At 36.7% G+C, this 19,392-nt stretch overlaps 1 non-coding gene across 1 annotated transcript; it reads left to right on the plus strand.

Annotated features, from left to right (window-relative positions):
* Nucleotides 1–17,760: 17,760 nt before the first annotated feature.
* TRNAG-UCC lies at nt 17,761–17,833 on the plus strand. Its single transcript has one exon. It is a non-coding gene; the product is annotated as a tRNA-Gly (tRNA).
* The last annotated feature ends 1,559 nt before the right edge of the window (nt 17,834–19,392 follow it).

The raw sequence follows: 19,392 nt of genomic DNA on the forward strand, positions 1-19,392 counted from the left end.
ACAGCAAGTTTAACAGGGGTTTCATCTCAAGCCAATGCCATTTTGAAAGTAAATTTATTATTCTGTACTCACACAGTTGCCTGAAAATAGTGAAGGTGTTTACAGTAACAATTATTTATGACATTTCATGTAGGAATTTCTTCAAGGGAAATCATTCTTCTCATGTGAAAAACTAATATATTAAATTAAATTATTATTTATAATAATTTATAAAATATATATTAAATATATTAAATAAAAACTAATATTGCAATATATTCTCTATCACCTGTAAGAAATCTGAAGTTTAATATTATCTCTCTACCAAGGAAGACCTGAGAGCTTCTGAAAGCATAGGGAAGAGCTTAATAGAACATTTTCCCTTGGTTCTTAACTGAGTGGATTATTAATTTGTTTAGAACTTGAGTGATTTTTCATTCTGTAATAGATACCAATAATCACGGCAGTTTTAAAAATCATTTTATATTTTGATCAAAAATAGGTATAGTTATTATTTCTTCCATGAAAGACTATTCTTGTAATAAATTAATTCACCCTAACGTTTGAAGTCAATATTTCTAAAACCCTTTTACTGTTTTTGCTTATTTTTCAGTTTTCATATTGTAGAAAAAATTAATTTTGCAAGTGAAAACACATTTCAAATATGATAATTTAACAGTAATAGTTTGAAACACTTACTTTAAAATGTCAAACATAAAATCATTAGTAGCCATCATCTTCCAAGTTAGTACGTAGCAGCACAATATAATATTATATTGTAACAGCAAATATATTTTGAAAATTCCAGACAAAAGACAAAAAGTATATGTTAAGTCAATGACCTGGAAAAATCATTAAGAGTATTTGCTGTTTTGAATTTTTGCTCTCAAGCAACATTTTAATTTAAACTTTCAAGGTAAGCTGAAAGTGTAATATCCAATGTTACTGCTTCATATTTGCAACTCAGACTTCTAATTATCTAGCTCAAGGCAGTCACTTAGCCCTTTGCACTTTTAGAAAGATGAGAAATGGAGCCAGATTCCATTTCCTTCTCTTCACTCCCCTTGTCTCACTTGCTTGGAGCTCCTTTTGAAGCTAAGAAGGAATAAGGATTTGGCCCTTTGTTTCTGAGTGGGTAGTTAATCCCCCTTAAATAAATTCCTCTGATCAACCCGCTTCTAATTAGAATTGAGCCTTTTCTCCTGTTTCAGAACTTTTCTGTGGGACTTAGAAGATCTAGTGAATATTATACACTAAGAATAAACACACTGTGTTGATGTAATTGGCATCACAAAATAGTTCTTCCAATTAACATAAAATTTTCTTCATTTTTAAAGTAGCCTTTCAACAGGATATTTTTGAGATAAATTGCAGAAAATTAAGATCACTTAATTTTATGACTATGTTTCTTTCTTCCTTTCTATGAATGAAGTCTCATCTCTGATAAAGCCCAGTGTCCTTTGATTATCCCAATGGGAAATTAAGACCAATAGTGTTATACTGGCTTGGTGAATTTACTGGGTGTGAGCAAAATCCAGTTAAATAAGCTCCAATCTGATCTGATCCAAAGCATTAATTCTGTTAAAAATGTTTATATGTAAAGTAGAATATCTGCACTTTTAAAAAGGGAGTGTGGGTTTATGGTTAGGTAATTAGACAAAATTTTACAATGTGATTTTTTAAGCATATGAATGAATACATGATGAAAGGTATTCTGGCCCTGGGTCTAGAGTCATGAGTTCTATACCAATTTTTATTAATTATCTCAGCTCTACAGATGACATATCTTTGTGATAATTATTTTCCACTCAACTAATTTATTCAATATATACTTATAAATTTGGGAACAAGAAGTTTAGTAAATGGTAATATGTTCCCCCTCCCACTTGTCCTCAGCCCCGTTCACAACTCCATTTTTACTTATGAATAGATTTATCACAACTTTAATTACTTATTTTTCTAAATGCATGGGAATACTGTGAGCTCCTTAAGCACAGGGACTATGGGTTTTTTCATTTTAATATCTGGGCCTCTGGAATAAAGGAAATTTAATATATTCTTGTTGAGCTGAATAAAATTAGATTTATTGATTGCTGAAGTTGCCAAATACTCTTTTTGTCTTCCATGCAGCCATTCTCTCTACTTTCCAGCCAACAGAACAACAGTGTGCCTAGCCTCAGGGCCCAAGACAATTACAGGGGCATCACTGGCAGTAGGGTAGAACCTAACCCATTCCTTGCTAGTGAAATAAAAGTGGAAGGCTTCTGGAAGGGTTTCTGGGAAAGATGAAAGGTCAGAGTGAAGTCAAGAGAACATCAAAGTTCTTTCCTTCCTGATCGAAATGCTATGATGCAAGACTATGATCATCGCTAATATACAAAGATAGTCAGTCCAGAGAGCTATAAAACAAACAGACAACTGAGTCCTTATTTACCTAATTGCACAACCAAATCAAAATTGTAACATCTGCAAATAATGACAGTTTTACTTCCTTTCTGATTTGGAAACCTTGCTTAACTGCACTAGCTAGGACTTCCAGCACTATACTGAGTCAGAGTGGTGACAGTGGGCATCATTGTCTTGTTCCTGATCTTAGAGGCAGAAAAATCAACAGAGAAACATTGCAATTGAACCAGGTTTTAGACCAAATAGACTTATATACAGCATTCCATCCAACAGCAGCAGAATACACCTTTTGTTCAAGTGTACACAGTACATTTTCCAGAATAGATCATATGGCAGGATACAAAACAAGTTTTAGCAAATTTAAGATGACTGAAATCATACCAACTATCTTTTCTGGCCACAGTGGTATGAAAACAGAAATCAGCAAAAAGAGGAAAGATGAAAAATCTACAAATATGTGAAGACTAAACAACATACTTTTGGATAACCAATGGATGAAAGAAGAAATCAAGAGGGAAGTTTAAAAATTAAAAATAAATGAAAGTAGAAATACAGTGTACCAAAGCTAGCGGATCCTGTAAATGTGGTTCTGAGAGGAAAGTTTATAGCCAAAAAATGCATATATTAAGAAATCAGAAAGATCTCAAAGATCTCAAACAACCTAATTGTACATCTCATTGAACTAGAAAGAGAAGAACAAATTAAGTCCAAAGTTAGCTGAAGGAAGGAAATAAAAAAGATCAAAGGAAAATAAATGCAATAGAGACTAGGGAAAAATAGAATGAAACTAAGAACTGACTTTGGATAAGATAAAATTGACAAAACAAGCTAGACTAAGAAACAAGAGGAGAATCAAATACATAAAATTAGAAGTTAAATAAACATTGCAAATTATACCACAGAAATACATAGGATTATAAGAGACTACTACGAAGCATTGTTGTTGTTTAGTTTTTAAGTTGTGCCCAACTCTTTGCCACCCCATGTAGAAGCCCAGCAGGCTTCTCCATCCATGGGATTTCCCATGCAAAAATACTGGAGTGGGTTGCCATTTCTTTCTCCAATCACTGATCCCAGACCATCATATAATAGACACTTCACGCTCAAGAAGAGTTGTAAAATTATTAAAAATATTACTGTGAATCAGTTAGTACTAAATCTGAAATCCTGTTATACAGTTAAAAAAAAATATATATATATATATATAAAGTTCCCTCTACAATCAACTCTTTACAGAAATACTAGAAAATATAGCTCTTACTCATGTTTGGAGCTTATATTTGTCATGTAAAACAATAATAAAAGAGTAAATGTTGTAAAATCAGTCTTTTTATTCATTAATGGCACAGTATAAAAATAATAACAAAAAGAGTACTAAATTTGAAGTGTGTTTGTGTATTTTTTATCAAGTCACTAGATTTCCATTAAATTAAAAGAAACGTTAATCCGTATAGTAAGGCATGCCTTGAGCTGTAGTGAAATAAAATTAAAATCAAAGACAATGATTCTCTCTCCAGATTTCAGAAATCAAAGCCCTCAATTATAACTGAAACAGCAGCTGTGGGTGTTTTGAAGTAAGTTGACCAGTGTCAGTACCCAGGAATCCTCTTGCCAGAGGTTCTTTCTTTTGCTAACATGTGACTTACATTCTCTCCAAGGTGGGCTAAGTTTGAGTCTTAAGAAAAAAAAAGGAAAAGAGAAAAGAGATTGCTTTTAACAAATCTATGGTCTAATTTAAGCGACTATTTTGATCTTAAGTATGAAGCAGTCTCTTGCAGTTGAGTAATAAGTCCTAAATCTCATGCTGTTCTTTGAGAAGGATTTATAAGCTGATAATCATAAGCATTTTTTTTTAGGTAAATTAATTTGAATGTAAACTTTGAACTGATTCCTTAGTGTGTTTTCTAGAATTTTGTTGGCAAACAATTTCCCTAAGGACACACACAGTAGAATGATGGTTTTAATCAAGTAAATGTTTTCCTTTTAAAGAACTAGTCAGCCCCTACACAGATGATATGATCTTACCACATAAAAGTATGAATAAAATAAAATATTGAAATAATGTTGCTATAAAAATTATCCCTGTGAGGTGTATGTTTTCATATTAAATTTTGGAACTTAAAAAATTCCCATTAGTCTCTTGATCTATTCATGGTTCCATATAACCCACCTAAAGAAATCCCTAAATGATTTCTTACAAATAGTATCTAGGAGACTGTGGTATCCCAAGTGATTTAACAGATTAATACTGTTTCTGTCTCCTTCAATAATACGCTGTGCACTTAGATCCAAATGGGAAAATGATGGCAATGGTATTGGTGTTTGCGTTTTCCCACATGATAAAAATCAGATGACTTTAAGAGCTAGAGAGACAAATTTCATTTGTTTTATTTATTAAGCACATTTTCGGTTGTGATTCCTCTTTACTTCTCATTTTAAAAGAAGAGAAAATAATACAAGTCACCCCTCAAGCTATTAGTCAAGTGACCTACTTTCAGGCATCCTTCTCCTGGATTAGGCCAGCGCTGATTTTTCCCAGATGACCATATTCTCTTTTATTCCCATGCAGGCATTTTTAGAGTTTTAAAAGGAAATTGTGGAGTTCCTCCAAAATCTGTGGTCAGAACACCAATATTTTTGAAATAGTCTCCTCCCAGCCTGCAACAGCTATCAACAACATCACCATGAGTCCTTTTAAAAAAACAATCTTGATAGATCATTAAATTAAAAAAAAAAACCAGTTTAATAACCCTCCTTCTCCTTCATAGAACAGGCTACAGATTTGGGGTGATAATGACCTTATCATTAAAAGCAAAATGTAGGAATGGGAAAACTATTTTAGAAAAAATAAACTTGATCAGGTATAGGAAATAAAGCCCATATCCTCTCCTTAGTAGGAGAGGAAAGAAGAGAACATATAGGTCATAAAACTTCTGGTGGATGTGACATTATCATGAAGATGACCAGGACTTGTGAAAGCATTTTTGTGTGTGTGTGTGTGTGTGTGTGTGTGTGTGTGAAACAAGAAGTGAAAAGGGAAAGAAGATATGGATTTTTCTTTTTTTTTTTGCTTTTTAATTTTTTTATTAGTTGGAGGCTAATTACTTCACAACATTTCAGTGGGTTTTGTCATACATTGATATGAATCAGCCATAGATTTACACTTATTCCCCATCCCGATCCCCCCTCCCATCTCCCTCTCCACCCGATTGGATTTTTCTTAATTAAAAGTCTCTGGGCAAAAATACCTGACACACCAAATGAATATTATACATATTCATATATAGAATATGTTCTAACTAAAGCTCCCTTTTCTCATTTTGTATAACAAAGGGGTACTAATTAACAAAATAATTTGGTGTTTGCATTAGAGAGAACTGAGATGAGATTTTGGCTAAACTAAAGAGGAATTAATGGTAGAGATAGGTGTCAGGACCACTATCCGAAGCTGGACGTAAGGACTACTGAGATTTCTGTTTCACTCCTTTTTGAGTAGGTGCTCAGTTCAGTTCAGTTCAGTCACTCAATCATGTTCTACTCTTTGCGACCCCGTGGACTGCAGCACCCCAGGCCTCCCTGTCCATCACCAACTCCCAGAGTTTACTCAAACTCATGTCCACTGAGTTGGTGATGCCATCCAACCATCTCACCCTCTGTCATTCCCTTCTCTTCCCGCCTTCAATCATTCCCAGCATCAGGGTCTTTTCCAGTGAGTCAGTTCTTTGCATCAGGTGACCAAAGTATTGGAGTTTTCAGCTTCAGCATCAGTCCTTCCAATGAATGTAAAGTAAAAGTAAAGTGAAGTCACTCAGTCATGTCCGACTCTTTGTGACTCCATGGACAGTAGCCTACCAGGCTCCTCGGTCTATAGGATTTTCCAGGCAAGAGTACTGGAGTGGGGTGCCATTTTCTTCTCCAGGGGATCTTACTGACCCAGGGATTGAATCTGGGTCTTCTGCATTGCAGGCAGACACTTTACCATCTGAGCTACCAGGGAAGACCCTTTACAATTTCCTTTAGGATGGACTGGTTGGATCTCCTTGCAGTCCAAGAGACTCTCAAGAGTCTTCTCCAACACCACAGTTCAAAAGCATCAGTTCTTCGGTGCTCAGTTTTCTTTATAGTCCAGCTCTCACATCCATGCACGACTACCTAGAAAAAACATAGCTTTGACTAGACGGACCTTTGTCGGCCAAGTAATGTCTCTGCTTTTTAATAAGCTGTCTAGGTTGGTCATAACTTCTCTTCCAAGGAGCAAACGTCTGAATTTCAAGGCTGCAATCACCATCTGCAGTGATTTTGGAGCCCCCCAAAATAAAGTCTGTCACTGTTTCCCCATCTATTTGCCATGAAGTGATGGGACCGGATGCCATGATCTTAGTTTTCTGAATGTTGAGTTTTAAGCCAACTTTTTCACTCTCCTGTTTCACTTTCATCAAGAGGCTCTTTAGTTCTTCTTCACTTTCTGCCATAAGGGTGGTGTCATCTGCATATCTGAGATTATTGTTTCTCCCAGCAATCTTGATTCCAGCTGGTGCTTCATCCAGCCCAGCATTTCTCTGCATTTAAGTTAAATAAGCAGGGTGACAATATAGTCTTGAAGTATTCCTTTCCCAATTTGGAACAAGTCTGTTGTTCCATGGCCAGTTCTAGCTGTTGTTTCCTGATCTGCACACAGATTTCTCAAGAGGCCGGTCAGGTGGTCTGGTATTCCCATCTCTTTCAGAATTTTACGCAGTTTGTTGTGATCCACACAAAGCCTTTGGCAGAGTCAATAAACAGAAGTAGATGTTTTTCTGGAACTCTCTTGTTTTTCAATGATCCAACAGATGTTGGCAATTTGATCTCTGGTTCGTCTGCCTTTCTAAATCCAGCTTGAACATCTGGAATTTCACGGTTCACATACTGTTGAAGCCTGGCTTGGAGAATTTTGATCATCACTTTACTAGGGTGTGAGATGAGTGCAATTGTGCGTTCGATCATTCTTTGATATTGTCTTTCTTTGAGATTGAAATGAAAACTGATCTTTTCCAGTCCTGTGGCCACTGCTGAGTTTTCCAAATTTGCTGGAATATTGAGTGCAGCACTTTCACAGCATCATCTTTTAGGATTTGAAATAGCTCAACTGGAATTCCATCACCTCCACTAGCTTTGTTCGTAGAGATGCTTCCTAATTCTAAGAGCATCTTTGTAAGAAGGAAGGTCATTAACTGCTTCGTATTGACTGGAAGCATGTATTTTGTTTTATGGAAGGTCTGATATGTGTAGAAAGGTATGTAGGAATTACTAACTTGATTTGAAATATTTTGCAAATACATCTACAATGTCATTTTCATATTATACCACAAGTTTCTCTAATATTTTCCCACCCTTTTCAGGGATAATTTTAAAATATGGCTGCCTCTTCTACCTACATTCAATATTGTTCTTCCATCACTGGAGTTGACAGTCTTAAGTTCCTATCACAATAATTTATAAAGGTGAGCTAGTCTCTGCTTCAAATGCTGGAGACCGAAGGCTTTAGAAAAGTCTCACAGTGTCCCCCAGCAAGTGGCCATTTAAATTAGTTATGATGTCTTAAAGAAAGAGAACATCTCTGGTCAGAAGAGTAATTTTCTCAGTTGTTTCCTTTAGGTGTAGGACCAATTCATGGCTACTGCTGGAAGAAATCCATGGATTCATATTCTGCTGGGAAGGGTCTTTGAACAAAGATGTCTATAAGATTTATCCAAGAAGTCTCTCTGGAAGGTTCAGAGGAAAGATACCAATCAGCATCCCTTGATGCTGCTAGCTTATGTGTTTCTATGAATCAGGATGTTGCTTGTTAAAGTGACTACCCAGAGTATGAAGTACAGCATGTGTTAGCACTTGCTTTGTATACTTTTAAAAAGCTTTACTGTGTGTGAATGTATACAAGAGGCTACACAAAAGGGAGTTTAAAGAATTAGATATGCAAAATGGTGACTATTGCCATAATATCGCAGTCACACACCACTGGCAATTTGCCCCAGTTCATGTAATAGATTATTCTGGAAGTCTTGTGACAACTATCAAACTGAACAGCAAGTAGAAGTAGAACATGCTTTACTGATAATCTCAAGGAGTACTTAATATTTGGGGGGATACACAATATACTTGCCACTTTCTTCTTAGACTTTCTCTTTATTTGCTTACATTTCCATCTGTTCTTGCCCGTTTCTACTTTTCCATTAGAGCCATTAAACATAGTTTCTCTAAATTCATGGTCTGATAATTCCAATACCTTTGCATATGTGATTCTTGTTTTGATATTTGCCCTCTCTTCAAACTGTGCTTTTAATGTCTATTAATGTAATTGTAATATTTTGTTGAAAGCTGTGCATTATATACTGGGTGAAAGAAACTCTAGTAAGTAGACCTTCAGGGATGTAATGGTGAACGGTAGGGGTAAGGGAGTATTCTACAGTCCTATGATTTTATCTCAGTCTTTCAGTGGACCTGTGTTCCTAGGCTGTGGATTTCCCAAGTGCTTTTCAGTTCTGGAGCTAGAGTTGGATATCTCCTCTTCCCCAGCTTGGTTACGCTGTTATAAAATTCTAATTAGTTAGGTTCTAGGCTCTAATTGGTTACTTTCTCTTGAGGGCTGGCCTTGTTAAGAGCAGAATATCCTGATATCCTCCAAAGGGATTATTTTTGCCTTCTCCTGGCTGAAAGCACAGAGGTTTTTCTCTGTTATGCTTTTAGATAACCTGATAGAGTGCTCCAAGGTAAAACTTACAAGTGTGGGAACTCCCTTGAAGTTTTTAAGTCTGAGTTGTGTACACTAAGCCTCCAGCAATTCATCAATTACATTGCAAGTTTTCCTATACTGGTACTTATCACAGAGGTTTTTACCCATGGATTTCTACCCTGAGAAGTTGTGATTCATATCTGCCTGTCTGTCTCTGCAGCTGTCAGGACAGTGATCTCACTACTCAACATAGTGATCTCAACTACTCAACTACTTCATAAATAAGAAGACTTGTTGATTTCCCAGCTTATTTGGCCTTTGTTCCTTCCATGCTGGATCAGAAACTAGAAGTTCTCCACAATACACCTGCGTTGCATCCAGGTCATAAGTTCAGTTCAGTTCAGTCGCTCAGTCTGACTCTTTGCGACCTCATGAACCACAGCACACCAGGCCTCCCTGTCCAACACAAATTCCCAGAGTCCATCCAAACCCATGTCCATTGAGTTGGTGATGCCATCCAACCATTTCATCCTCTGTCATCCCCTTCTCCTCCCACCTTCAATCTTTCCCAGCATCAGGGTCTTTTCCAATGAGTCAGCTCTTTGCATCAGGTGGCCAAAGTATTGGAGTTTCAGCTTCAACATCAGTCCTTCCAGTGAACACCCAGGACTGATCTCCTTTAGGATGGACTGGTTTTATCTCCCTGCTGTCCAAGAGACTCTCAAGAGTCTTCTCCAACACCACAGTTCAAAAGCATCAATTCTTTGGCACTCAGCTTTCTTTATAGTCCAACTCTCACATCCATACATGACCACTGGAAAAACCATAGCCTTGACTAGACGGAACTTTGTTGGCAAAGTAATATTTCTGCTTTTTAATAAGCTGTCTAGGTCGGTCATAACTTTCCTTCCAAGGAGTAAGCATCTTTTAATTTCATGCCATAAGTACTCAGAAGCAAACACTTATTGGCATTTCACTCAACACTGACGCCAGTATACCAAGAGAAAAAGCTGGGGTTTGGGGAAGTCATGTATTAAATCATGGGACTGAATCAAAGCACAAATCTAGTTTTGAAAAAGTTGCACATACAGGTGAATGCCTCAGTACAAACCTTTACAAAACTATAAATAACTATGGTTAAATGGGGTAAAAATGTAGTCCAGTTGGTAAAGAAATATCAGAAATGTGTATAATCAAATTAATACACTTTTTGTTCCAACGCTTCATTAGATACTAAAGGTCTGGGTAATTGTTGATGGTTTGATATGTTAGTATGTTTACTTTTAGCAAACACTTTAGAAGTGCTATATTAAGGATTATAAGGCAAAGATGGATGAAAAGTAACAAAAATACTGACAAGGATTGGGAAGGAACTGAAATACAGGCTAATAGATGATTCTGCAGACTTTCTTCTAGCTTCAGGAACACCATTGGCTTAATCTTCCTTGTAACATTAGCTCATAAAATTAATAGGAGTATACCTATACGTGTGTGTGTGTGTGTGCATGAACGTGCGTGCGCGTGCGCACTCAGTTGCTCAGTCACGCCTGACTCTTCGTGGCCTCATGGAATGCAACCCTGACTGAATCCTCTGTCCATGGAATTTTCCAGGCAAGAATTCTGGAGTGGGTTGCCACTTCTTACTTAGGGGATCTTCCCGACCCCCATCTCCTGCATACTTCAGTTCAGTCACTCAGTTGTGTCTGACTCTTTGTGACCCCATGGATTGCATGCCGGGCTTCCCTGTCCATCACAAACTCCTGAAGCTTGCTCAGACTCACATCCATCGAGTTAGTGATGCCATCCAACCATCTCATCCTCTGTCATCCCCTTCTTGCACCTTCAATCTTTCCCAGCATCAGGGTCTTTTCCAATGAGTCAGTTCTTTGCATCGGGTGGCCAAAGTATTGGAGTTTCAGCTTCAACATCAGTCCTTCCCATGAACACTCAGGACTGATCTCCTTTAGGATGGACTGGTTGGACCTCCCTGCAGTCTAAGGGACTCTCAAGAGTCTTCTCCAACACCGCAGTTCAAAAGTATCAATTCTTCAGTGCTCACCTTTCTTTATAGTCCAACTCTCACATCCATACATGACTACTAGAAAAAACATAGCTTTGACTAGACGGACCTTTGATGGCAAAGTGATGTCTCTGCTTTTTAATATGCTGTCTAGGTTGGTCAGAGCTTTTCTTCCCAGGAGCAAGAGTCTTTTAATTTCAAGGCTGCAGTTACCTTCTGCAGTGATTTTGGAGCCCCCCAAAATAAAATCTCTCACTGTTTCCATTGTTTCCCTATCTTGTCCTATGAAGTGATGGGACTGGATGTCATGATCTTGTTTTCTGAATGTTGAGGTTTAAGCTAACTTTTCCACTCTCGAGGCTCTTCAGTTCCTTTTAACTTTCTGCCATAAGGGTGGTGTCATCTTTAACCTCACCGATAAGGGAAAGGTTATTGATATTTCTCCCAGCAATCTTGATTCCAGCTTGTGTTTTCATCCAGCATGGCATTTTGCATGATATACTCTGAATATAAGTTAAATAAAGCAGGGTGACAATATATACCCTTGACGTACTCCTTTCCCCAAATGGAACCAGTCTGTTGTTCCATGTCGAGTTCTAATTGTTGCTTCTTGACCTGCATACAGATTTCTCAGGAGGCAGGTCAGGCGGTCTGGTATTCCCATCTCTTTAAGAATTTTCCACAGTTTGTTGTGATCCACACAGTCAAAGGCTTTGGCGTAATTGATAAAGCAGAGTAGATGTTTTTCTGAAACTTGCTTTTTCTATGATCCAGTGGATGTTGGCAATTTGATCTCTGGTTCCTCTGTCTTTTTGAAATCCAGTTTGAACATCTGGGAGTTAACAGTTTAGTACCTGCAAACTTAATCCAAGATAAATCAGCATCTAATTGAGGATTATGTACCAAACTAAGCACCTGCTCCTCATTATGGACATTGCTTTTCAAGTAATGAATAATCTGTATTGATAAGATTCAACTACAATTAGAGACTGGGCAAGAGTCATGTTCACTTGAGGATGGCATGGGACTAACATTATACAAAAAGGGAAGCAATCCTAGAGCTGGTGGCTTTCCTCAAAAAGAGACTGCCCATCTCCAGTCAATCTCATATCTCTAACCACACATAGCTCAGGGATGAAAGGGCACGAGACACTATGCCCCGGAGTCATGAGACCTCGGCTGTGCTGTTGCTGTGTTTTGTTCTACAGTCTTTCTTAAAGCTGAGAAGACTCTGCTGCATAATATGTTTTATGAATGTGATTGTCACTCCAAATGCAAGATGACTATTGCTAAAAGAAAATTAGGGCCAGAAGACGCCGGAACATCTATACTGAAAATCATTATGTTTCTGAAGATCGGCTGGAGAAAAATCAACCACTTCAGATATGCAGATGATACCCCTCTAATGGCAGAAAGTGAAGAGGAACTAAAGAGCCTCTTGATGAGGGTGCAAGAGGAGAATGAAAAAGCTGGCTTGAAACTCAACACTAACGAAACAAGGATCACTGCATTCAGTCCCATCACTTCATGGCAAATAGAAGGGGGAAAAATGGAAGCAGTGACAGATTTTTTCTTGCACTCCAAAATCACTGCAGACAGAGACTGCAGTGATGAAATTAAAAGACACTTGCTCCTTGGAAGGAAAGCTATGACAAACCTAGACAGCGTACTAAAAAGCAGAGACATCACTTTGTTGACAAAGGTCAAAACTATGGTACATGGATATGAGAGTCGGACCATAAAGAATGCTGAGTGCTAAAAAACAGATGTGTTTGAATTTGGGTGCTGGAGAAGACTCTTGAGAGTACTTGGACAGCAAGAGTATCAAACCAGTCAATCCTAAAGGAAATCAAACCTGAATACTCATTGGAAGGACTGATGCTGAAGCTAAATCTCCAACACTTTGGCCACCTTATGTGAAAAGCCAGCTCATTGGAAAAACCCTGATGCTGGGAAAGATTGAAGGCAGGAGGAAAAGGGGTGGCAGAGGATGAGACGGTTGGATGGCATCACTGACTGAAAGGACGTGAATTTGAGCTGACTCCTGGAGATAGTGGAGGACAGAGGAGCCTGGTGTGCTGCAGTCCACGGGGACTCAGAGTCAGACACAACTTAGCAACTCAACTGTAATAACAAGCATAACATGTACTCTAGCAAGGAATTTTTGAAAATATAAAAACAGATGAGATTATTTCATCTCATGATATTGTAATAAACTTTGACCAATAGAAAACCACCACCAACAAACAAATGGAGTACAGTCCAAAGTAGAACTTACATTGAAATTAAAAAAAACCTACTGTACTTAATGGTGATGAAAAATGAGTTAAAATAAGAAATCCAACTGGCCAGAACTGTTTAAAGGTGCTCATTCTTACCAGAAATTTTAAGATTGTTAAGTTTAAAAAATGGTATTGCTTTTTTCTCTCACAAGTTTGGCAAAAGTTTTTCTTAAAAGCTCGATTTAAGAAAATAAGGGGCTGGACTGCTCAGGAGGTTAATTAGTGTATCAAGGTCAAGAACAATGTGACTGATCTAAATATGAAAACGCAGTTTTCTGACTTAGCAGTTCTCCCGATGGGTATAAAACTTAGAAAACTCTCTTATTCAAACATACACTGGGATACAGTTGGGTAATGTATTATACTGAACAATATATGTTTGCCAACTTCTGACTACTTATACTTATATATTTAAAATAAAGGAAGAAAATGTACATGTAGACATAGATAAATATGAAAAAAACACTGTGGAAAAATGGTTGCAAAGGAAATACAAAACATTTGCTTTGAATTATTTTGTTTCTGGTATCATATGTTTCTTATGGCTATAAATTTTAATTGATTTAATACAACTAAAAAATCATTCCATTTCTTTTTTCTTCTTTTGTATAGCCATTTAATATTAATATATACTCTGTGTGTGTGTGTGTGTGTGTGTGTGTGTGTGTGTGTTTATGTTTAGTTGCTAAGTCGTGTCTAACTCTTTGGGACCCCACAAACCGTAGCCTGCCAGTCTCCTCTGTTTATGTGATCCTCCAGGCAAGAATACCAGAGTGGGTTGTGATTTCCTTCTCCAGGGAATCTTCCCAACCCAGGGATCAAAACTGCAGGTTTTGTCAAGTCTCCTGCATTGGAGGAAGATTCTTTTACCACTGAGCCACCGAGGAAGCCCAAACTATATAAAGCAACTAGCAAAACAATAAAAAGAGAGAGAGAGGGTATATACGTAATATCAGAGCCATTATGCCATAAAAGAGGATTCATCTAAACCAGGTATCATAGTACTACTTTTGGAACAAACAATAAATTCATCTGGTTTTAACAAAATCTCAGAATGACTCTGATGACTACTTGCAGATACAATAGGAAATTAAATGTCTTATGAATATAATATTTGTAAAGGATGAAGTTTCAGCTAAAAACACTTAGGAAATTAACAGTATGTTATTCTCATGCGGTAGTGTAGCAATAGCCTTTAAAATAAAAGCTCTGAAAAAAATTACCTTAGCCTTTTATACAAGCTACACATTTAATGAATAAACAAAACTTAGATAGAAATATAGCATTAATGTAAAGGCCACGGTGGATCCTTTTTCAAAGCTTTTTTAAAATGTAGATACAGGGTGTGCGTTCAAGAGAAGGAGGGTGTGCTTAAAAAAAAAATTAAGATCCAGAGGTGTTCTGATGATAAAATAATCACCCCACAGAGGTACTTCGTTTTATGTTGAGAGAAGAACTTACTTTTTTTTTTTTCATAACATGTAACTCCATGGCTGATTCATGTCAATGTATACAAAACCCACTGCAATGTTGTGAAGTAATTAGCCTCCAACTAATAAAAATAAAGGAAAAAAAAATGAGTTAACAAAATTAATCTACAACTAGATTTGAGTTGGGCTTCCCAGGTGGCGCTAGTGATCAAGAACCCACCTGCTAATGCAGGAGACAAGAGACATAGGTTATATCCCTGGGTGGGGGAGATCCCCTGGAGAAGAGAATGGCAACCCACTCCAATATTCTTGCTTGGAGAATCCCATGGACAGAGGAGCCGGGTGGACTATAGTCACAAAGAGTCACAAAGAGTCAGACACTAGCAAGCATGAAGGTTAAAGTTAGTACTAAACTTATAGTACAGGTATATATCAGGTTAGGATACTTGAATTCAGCACTTTTCTTCTGGTACATTATAGCTTCATATCAGAAGCTTCCATTTCCAAAGTCATAGTTCCTTAATTTGGAAGTATATATTCTTAGCAGCTGTTTGATTTAATGTTTCTGTACCTGGAAAGGTTCATTTTACATTTAATTTCAAGTAATCAGAAAAGAAGCATTAGAATAACTCTAAATAATTTGTACACGCTTCATTCTAGACTTCTATGAAAAAATAATATAGAAGGGCAAGCTAAACATTTAAAACAAGATATCAAAAAGAAACTCTTTGCAGCTTATAGGCCAGAGCTACTGAGAAGCAATAATAAGTAGAAGGAGTTATTAATGTTATCCTCAAAGAGGTTGGTGGTGGAGTTCGCACATCCTATTTGTGACACGAATTTGTTTGTAAGCAAATTCTTTACGACTGCAATATAACAAAGGAGAAGTCATGCTAATCCTGAAATCATGCCTCTGATTTTGATATTCTCTTAGACAAAGCCAAATCAAAGCAAAGCAAATCCCTTCAGATTAATGGAAGACTTCAATTATTTTTTATATAGAACATGTCATTGTTTATATTAAGAAAATGGAACTTGTCTGGCTGACTAATTCAGCAGCCAAATTTCTGCAAGCATATTTTTTTTTTTTGTAAATAAAGGAAAATACATAGTTCTGCACTGACTTTATTTTAACTGGATGAGCTTTGGAGCAGTCTTCTGGACTGAAATGGAGTAGGGAACTTCCTGTCTGTAGTAAGCTAGCTACCACCAGCCTTCACAGGGAGTTTTCGATGATTGCAGCTATAGTGTGCAAAGTCTCAGGTATGCTGTTGCTATTGTTCAGTTGCTAAGTCGTGTCTAACTCTTCATGACCCCATGGACTGCAGCCCACCAGGCTCCTCAGTCCATGGGATTTTTCAGGCAAGAATACTGGAGTGGGCTGCCATTGCCTTCTCCCTGAGTTGGTTGAGTTGGTTGAATTATGTAGAAAGTGATTAAAAAAAAAGATTGTATTTAACTCTCATTAACAATTTATGATACCATTTTCATTATGTGTGAAGATATATTTTCTGAGAGTCAGGATATTTGTTCACATATTTTTACTCTCCTTGTAATTTGAGTTCTATTCTTACTGAGAACCTGCAATTTTCCTAACACATTAGATCAGTTTGACTCCTCATTATTTTACTGACCAGTGTTTCCACATGTTTGTCTATATTTTAATTGATTTTTAATTCCTTATTAAAAGGAACTACTTTGATTTGTTTTTACAATCCTATTCTTTTTCTTTTGTGACTAATTTTGTCACATCTGCTTTCTTCAATGCAAAAACCATTTTCCCCTTGCTAAATTACATTACTTAACATTTTTCTGCTTGCCACAATCCAATTAGCATCTTTCACCTTCTATGATATTCCCTTCTCTTACATATGTCCTGTTACTTTTTAAGTTTTTATTGGAAATAGTAACTTTGAAGAAAGAGTAGCATAATAAACTCCCATATACCCATCACTCAGTTTCAACAATTGTTAGTACATTGCTAATCTTACTTACTATTCATGTCTTTCTACTTTTTCATTTTCTCATAGGAACTCATTATTATATTTTATAAACTAGTGAGGATACAAACTTTATTATTGTTTTCACATGATTTATTTTTATAAATATGCATACTGTCTAATAAGCCACCTCAGAATCTCATGTGTGTATTAAAATATATACCACACATACTGTAAAATCGAAGGTGGAATGGCTTTTTTAATACGACAAATTAGAGTTTAGGACAAAAATATAGTTAGGTATAGAAAGTGAGATGTCATAATGATATATTGGTAAGAAGAATTAAAGATTTTGAAAGATATGCACTTACTAATAGGAATTCAAAGTACTGACAGAATTTAAAAAGTGATAAATCCACAATTATACTGTTGCTTCCTGTACACAACTCTCAGTAACAGAGAGCATAAAAATTCTGAAGGTTAGTAAGGCTATGGAAGATCCTAATAATACAGTCTATTAGTTTTTTCTAATTCATATACAAAATCCTACACCCAACAACAGAACACATAATCATTTGAAGTACACATAGAAAGTCCAGAAATAAACAACTTTATGGTCCATAAAACAATTGAAAATAACTTTAAGAGGACTTAGATCATACAAAGATGTATACTGGTCCAAATGGAATTAAACTGGAAACTGAAAACTGTTTTTCTAAATAATCCATGGGGTCAAAATATCACTAAGGAAATGATAACATATGTTTAACCAGAAGAAAAGGAAAACATATATCAATATATCATCAACTATGAGAGAAAATCACAATATTAAAAGTTCCTTGTTGCTAAGTCACTTCAGTCGTGTCCGACTCTGTGCGACCTCATAGATGGCTGCCCACCAGGCTCCCCGTCCCTGGGATTCTCCAGGCAAGAACACTGGAAAAGTTCCTTAAGGCTCATCAAAATTCCATATAAAAATACAATGCACGGGACTTCCCTGGTGGTTCAGTGGCTAGGACTCTGTGCTTCCAATGCAGGGGGCCCGGGTTCAAACCCTGGTCAGGGAACAAGATCCCATGTGCTGTAACTAAGACCTCATGCAGTCAAATAAATAAATAAATATATATTAAAAAAAAAAAAATACAATGCTGATAAGTCTCTAAGAGAAAAACAAAACAAGTTTAATAAAATTTAAATGACCTATGTTAACTAAAGGGGCTTCCCCAGTGGCTCATCGGTAAAGAATCTGCCTGCATTTCAGGAGCTGCGGGAGACACAGGTTCAATCTTTGGGTCAGGAAGGTCCCATGAAGGACATGGCAGCCCACTACAGGATTCTTGCCTAGAGATTCCCAGTGGACAGAGGAACCTGGCAGGCTATAGTCCACAGGGCTGCACAGAGTCAGACACGACTGAAACTACTTAGCATGCACATGCATATGTTAACTAAAAGTGAACAATGCTAAGGAAAATATCATAAGCAGTAAAAACACTTAAAAATCTATTTTGGGGCATTGTCTTACTATTGGTTTTTTAGATTTTTTATCCCATTAGAAATTCTTTTTTTTTTTTTCCATTTATTTTTATTAGTTGGAGGCTAATTACTTTACAATATTGTAGTGGTTTTTTTCATACATTGACATGAATCAGCCATGGATTTACATGTATTCCCCATCCCGATCCCCCCTCCCACCTCCCTCTCTACCCGATCCCTCTGGGTCTTCCCAGTGCACCAGGCCCAAGCACTTGTCTCATATCAAGGGTCATACAGAGAAGATCTTGTATTTTCTTCTAATAATTTCAATGTCTAAAAATATAGTCTCTATATTTCTGCATACACTGTACCTCATATATGTACATTTGAGATCTTTCAATCTAGCTTTTCTGTTTGTTAACTAGTTCTCTTATTCTTTTCCTCTCTTAAGGTCCTTCTATGGTATTTCCTATGAAACTTTCTACTGTGATTTTTATGAATTCTTCAGCGCTGTCTCCAAAATCATAAATCTTTGTGTCTCTATATCCATGTGTATGTATTCATTTTGATGATTTCTAATGATTTGTCTGTGATTGTTTCATTTTCCCCTGTTTATAATTTTTTAAATTGTTTTTATGACGATTCCTTCTCTCTTCAAATTAATTTTTAAAATCTGAAAGGTTTTAAGACATTCAGGCTTTTGTGCTACTCTATATTTTATTCATCAGGAGTTCATTCCCAATTGTACAATTTATTTTACTTTTCAGAGTCACACCAGAATTAAGTGGGTTCATTTAAGTTAAACGTAGAAAAAAATAACAGTGATAAAACTGATGAAACTTAACTAAACATTTTGACCAGCATTCACCTAACTAATAAAAAACAAAAGCAAAACAAACACTCAAATAACCCAACTACATCACTCGTTGGGCTTGTACAGCTTTTTCAAGAGGAAACACAAAAAGACACAATAGGGTCTATATAACGAAGTCCTAGAAAACAATACTGCAAGGCTAAGGTGTAAGTGAGCCAGTGGTAAAATCATAGCCATTCAGCCTTCTCTGGACTTTGCAATGTCTCTCCTCTGCGACCACGATAGCTGTATTGACTTTCTTCCCCCAAAGTAGAAAAAGGGGTTTTGTACTGCCTTGAT

This window comes from Cervus elaphus, chromosome 9 (assembly GCF_910594005.1).
Source record: "Cervus elaphus chromosome 9, mCerEla1.1, whole genome shotgun sequence".
Taxonomy (NCBI): Eukaryota; Metazoa; Chordata; class Mammalia; order Artiodactyla; family Cervidae; genus Cervus; species Cervus elaphus.